Below are 6000 nucleotides of genomic sequence, written 5' to 3' on the forward strand. Positions count from 1 at the left end.
CGGGTAGACCGGGTCGTATAGAAAGCTTTCGACACATTGACCTTCAAAACACGAAGCACTGAGTACAGGAGATGGGACGTTATGTTGAAGTTGTAGAACCGTTCAAGAGGCCTCATTCGAAATTCTGGTCAACTACCGACAGGCGAGATTAACTGAGCGCAGAGACACTTTTCAGGGTTGTTAGAATAAAGACCGTTACAGCGCAGTGCAAGCGCTTCGGCCGACAATGTTGCCGGGCCTTGAGGAACTGGGATTTCGGGAAATGTTGAATAGGGTCGGACTTAATTCCCAGGAACGCGGACGACTGAGGTGAGATTCGATCGAGGTATACAGAATTATGAGGGAAATAGATTGGGTAAATGCAAGCAGGTTTTTCCCACTGAGGTTGCGCAAGAATAGAGGTCAAGGATTGAGGGTCAAAGTGAAATGCTTAATGGGAACACGAGGAGGAACCTCTTCCCTCAGAGGGTGGTGAGCGTATGGAACCAGCAGCCAGCAGAAGTGTTGGATGAGATTTTGATTTCAACAGTTAAGTTTGGATCAGTATATACAGGTCGGAGGGTTCTGGAGGGCTAGGGCCCTGGTGCAAATCAGTGGGACTAGACACAGTTACGGTCGGCAAGGACTAGACGTGTTCTTCGCCAGAAGGACAGCAGCAGTCACAGAAGGTGATCACCCGCCGTGTAATTCCGAGGAGACAAAGGTAGAAAATGGTATCCCTCCCTCACACCGTCACGCACCGACAGGCCGGACGCCGGGCTTCATCCAGCAGTATCCGATCTCCCCATAATCCCACAAAATGGTCAGAGGGAAATGCCGTTTAACAGAGCAACACAACGCAAGATGAATGGCAGGATTCTCAGCGGTGAGGAAGAGCAGAGAGATCTCGGGGTCTACGTCCACAGATCCCTGAAAGTCGTCACGCAAGTTTACAGGGTGTTTACGAAGGCGTACGTTGTGCTGGGTTTCATTATTCGCGGGGCTGAGCTCAGGAGCCACGAGGTAATGCTGCAGTTCTTTAAACCCTGGTTAGACACAACTGGGACTATCTTGTTCAGTTCTGATCGCCTCAGTTATAGGAAGGACGTGCAAGCTTTAGAGAGTGTGCACAGCAGATTCGCCAGGATGCTGTCTGGATTAGAGAAAGTGTCTAATGAAGATACGTTGAGCGACCTTTTCCCTTTGGAGCGAAGAAGAAGGAGAGGTGATTTGATAGAGCTTTACAGGATGATAAGAAGCACAGATCAAGTGGATGGCGAGAGACTGTTTTCCGAAACAGAAATGGCCGATTCGAGGGGGCATAGTTTCTCGGTGACCAGAGGAAAATATACGGGGGATGTCAGAGATGGCCACATGGATGACAGAAAACTGCAGGGCTCTGTGGGAGAGAAGGATTGGATTGACCTTAAAATTTTGTCACAACATAGTGGGCCGAGGGACCTGTACTGTGCTATGATGTTTGAACATGGAAAAGTACATCACAGAAACAGACCCTACTCTAAGATTAATCTATCGTATCAGTCTAAGGGACCAGAAGGATGATGGACTGATGGGTCGGTGCCTGTGCTGTTCAAGAGGCTGCTAATGTAGCTGCTTCTCCCACCAACCCTGACAGGAAGTTCCACGCACCCACCAATCTCTGTGTGAAAATCCTACCTCTGACATTCCCGCCAGTACTTTCCACCAACATTAGATATCTCCCCCCCCCCCCCAATTTATTGAGCTGGAAAGAGTGCAGGAGATTGTGGAGAATGCTGCTGGCTCTCGAGGGCCAGTGTTATATCAAGGTGATAGGTAGCTTTGGATTTTAATCCGTGGCGAGCAGAAGACCCAGGGGCGACCTTGCAGGTGCATATTAAATTCCGGGGGCCCTAGATGACGTAGATACTTGCAGTGTTATCCCAGGGAACGGGATCTTCCAAAGGGAGCACTGGCTTCCTGAGAGAAAGGGAGAGATTTAAAAGGGGACTGGAGGGAGATCATTTTCACCCAGAGGGTGGTGAGATTACGGAACGGAATGAGCTGCTAGTGGAAGTACCAGAGACAGGTACATTGACAACATTAAAAGGCCTTCCAGTAGAAGCGCCTTTAAAGACGAAAGATGATCTTCGTCCCAAGTACGTCAAACAGAGAGTGAAATGTATCACTGGTGTCAGGGAGGATTGTGCTGGGGCCTGCCGGCAAGTGTCACCACGCTTCTAGCGCCAACGTAACCTGCCCACAACTTACTAACCCTTGTGGCACAGATCACGCTTAATTTAAACCCCTTCTCTATCGAAAAGCCTGTGGTCCGTGGGAGGAAACCGGGCACACAGAGGAAACCAGCATGGTCATGGAGAGAACTGACAAACTCCTTTCAGAGAGCGGCGGGAATCAAACCTCGGTTGGTGATCGCTGGCCAGGGGAAATGATTGGCATAGACCATCCTGTGTGACTCAAATCCATTGCTTCCATTTCGCAGCGAAGGATCCCACAGGAACGCGACTGCGACGGAAGAGGACGTTTCTCCACAAGGGCTAAGATCAATGTTTCAGTAACTTGTAATCACTTCTAATGAATACATATCTTAATCTATCAGTGTCACGCTGTATCTCTGTACCAAAGCACAGGATCACACAGAGAGTTGAAAAGGTTAAACAAAAATAGGTATTTCATTAACCAAGGAGACAAGCAAGGTATTGAATAACTCGGGCAGATCTTCACTGGAGGAGAATCAGGACAGTCAAGAGCTTGAGGGGTTGGAACGGCCTCTTTATTTGTTCAGCGGTTTGAACGGGGCACGACTGCGCACGCGCGTGGACGTCAACCAGAGGCAACAGTGGGAAGAGTTTAAAAAGAAGACAGCTTTATACAGCGGGCGACAGAGTAGAGGGAGAAAGTGTAGGAAGGTTTTGGCTCAACGGGGCTTCTGCCATAAACGGTCCAGGCGAGGTAGGTTACTTGTGTAGAATACAGACAGAAAGAATGTGTGTGAGGCCGGTTTTCTGTGCTTGGTGTCATATGTGGGAGGTCCTGGAGACTCCCAGCCTCCCAGACGGCCATATCTGCACCAGGTCCGCCCAGCTGCAGCTCCTTAAGGACCGCGTCAGGGAACTGGAGCTGGAGCTCGATGACCTTCGTCTGGTCAGGGACAGTGAGGAGGTGATAGAGCGGAGCTATAGGCAGGTAGTCACTCCGGCGCCTGAGGAGACAGATAAGTGGGTAACAGTCAGGAGAGGGAAGGTAAAAGCCAAATGCTAGAGAATACCCCAGTGGCTGTCCCCCTTAACAATAAGTAGTCGTGTTTGAGTATTGTTGGGGGAGAAGTCCTACCTGGGGTAAACAACAGTGGTCGAGCCTCTGGCACAGAGTCTGGCCCTGTGGCTCAGAAGGGTAGGAAAATAAAGAGGATGGCAACAGTAAGGGGGTCAAACAGGCGATTCTGTGGACGTAGGAAAGAAACGCGGATGGTAGTTTGCCTCCCAGGAGACAGGGTCCGTGAAGTTTCTGATCGCGTCCACGATATCTTGCAGTGGAAAGGCAACAGCCAGATGTCGTGGTACATATTGGTACCAACCACATAGGTAGGAAAAGGGAGGAGGTCCTGAAAACAGACCACAGGGAGTTAGGAAGGAAGTTGAGAAGCAGGACGTCGAAGATAGTAATCTCGGGATTACTGCCCGTGTCACGTGACAGTGTGTGTAGGAATCGGATGAGGCAGAGTATAAATGCGTGGCAAGGAGCAGTGATTCCGATTTTTGGATCATTGGGACCTCTTTTGTGAACTGTACAAACAGACAGGCTGCAGTTGAATTCCAGAGGACCAATATCCTGGCAGGGAGGTTTGCTCAGGCTATTGGTGAAAGTTTAAACTAGAATTGCCGGGGGGCGGGATGCTGGCAACCGAATTGAACTGACGGAGGAAAGGGAGGTTGGTTGACAAATAGAGAAAGCTTGGAGACAGTGTGAAAGGTGGGATAGGCAGATGATCGATAGATAGACAGATAGATAGATAGATAGATAGACGTAATTTATTGATCCCGAGGGAAACTGGGTTTCGTTAGAGTTGCACCAACCAAGAATAGAGTATAAATGTAGCAATATAAAACCATAAATAATTAAATAATAATATGTAAATTATGCCAGATGGAAATAAGTCCAGGACCAGCCTGTTGGCTCAGGGTGTCTGACCCTCTAAGGGAGGAGTTGTAAAGTTTGATGGCCACAGGCAGGAATGACTTCCTATGACGCTCTGTGTTGCATCTCGACGGAATGAGTCTCTGGCTGAATGTACTCCTGTGCCCAACCAGTACATTACGTAGTGGATGGGAGACATTGTCCAAGATGACATGCAACTTGGACAGCATCCTCTTTTCAGACACCACCGTCAGAGAGTCCAGTTCCATCCCCACAACATCACTGGCCTTACGAATGAGTTTGTTGATTCTCTTGGTGTCTGCTACCCTCAGCCTGCTGCCCCAGCACACAAAAGCAAACATGATAGCACTGGCCACCACAGACTCGTAGAACATCCTCAGCATCGTCCGGCAGATGTTAAAGAACCTCAGCCTCCTCAGAAAATGGAGACGGCTCTGACCTTTCTTGTAGACAGCCTTAGTGTTCTTTGACCAGACCATTTTATTGTCAATTCGTATCCCCAGGTATTTGTAATCCTCCACCATGTGCACACTGACCCCCTAGATGGGAACAGGGGTCACCGGTGCCTCAACCCTCCTCAGGTCCACCACCAACTCCTTTGTCTTTTTCACATTAAGCTGCAGATAATTCTGCTCACACCATGTGTCAATGTTTCCCACCGTAGCCCTTAACTCAGCCTCATCTCCCTTGCTGATCCATTCAATTATGGCAGAATCATCAGAAAACTTCTGAAGATGACAAGACTCTGTGCAGTAGTTGAAGTCCGAGGTGTAGATGGTGAAGAGAAAGGCAGACAAGACAGTCCCCTGTGGAGCCCCAGTGCTGCTGGTCATTCTGTCGGACACACAGTGTTGCAAACACACGTACTGTGGTCTGCCAGTCAGGTAATCAAGAATCCATGACACCAGGGATGGTGCAGGGCGGATGGTGTTGAACGCACCGGAGAAGACAAAAAACATGACCCTCACAGTGCTCGCTGGCTTGTCCAGGTGGGCGTAGCCACGGTTCAGCAGGTAGACGATGGCATCCTCAACTCCTAGTCGGAGCTGGTAGGCGAACTAGAGGGGATTTAAGTGTGGCCTGACCATAGGCCGGTGCTGCTCCAGAACAAGTCTCTATAGGGTCTTCATGATGTCGGAGGTCAATGCCACCGGTCTGTAGTCATTGAGGCCACTGGGGCGCGGCGTCTTCGGCACAGGGACGAGGCAGGACGTCTTTCACAGCACAGGAACCCTCTGGAGACTCAGGCTCAGGGTCTCTATCTTCTCAGATAGAGAAGAGACGCGCTCTGACCGAAGGTTTGAGATGTATCTATCTTAAAGCGAGAAGTATTATTAATATTGCGGAAGAGCTTAGGGCGTGGATCAGCACTTGGAGCTATGATGTTGAGGCCATTACAGAGACTGGGATGGTTCAGGGGGAGGAACGCAAGTGCCAGGCTTGAGATGTTTCAGAAAGGATAGGTAGGGAGGCAAAAGAGGTGGGGGCGTGGCACTGTTGATCAGGGATGGTGTCACAGCTGCAAAAAAGGAGGATGTCAGGGAGGGGTTGTCTACAGAATATCAATTGGTGAAAGTTAGGAATAGGAAGGTGTCAATAAGTGGACTGTTTTTTTATTGAGCACCCGAAAGTAACAGGCCATCGAGGAGCAGATAGGGAGACAGATTCTGCAAAGGTGTAATGGTAATACGGTTGTTGTGGTAGGATATTTACCATTGATTGGCATCTCCATAGAGTGAGGGGTTTACATAGGGTGGAGTTTGCCAGGTGTGTTCAGGAAGGTTTCTTGACACAATATGCAGATAAGCCTACAAGAGGAGAGGTTGTACTTGATCTGCAATTGGGAAATGAACCTGGTCAGGT

This window comes from Mobula birostris, chromosome 20 (genome assembly GCF_030028105.1).
Source record: "Mobula birostris isolate sMobBir1 chromosome 20, sMobBir1.hap1, whole genome shotgun sequence".
In the NCBI taxonomy this organism is placed as follows: domain Eukaryota; kingdom Metazoa; phylum Chordata; class Chondrichthyes; order Myliobatiformes; family Myliobatidae; genus Mobula; species Mobula birostris.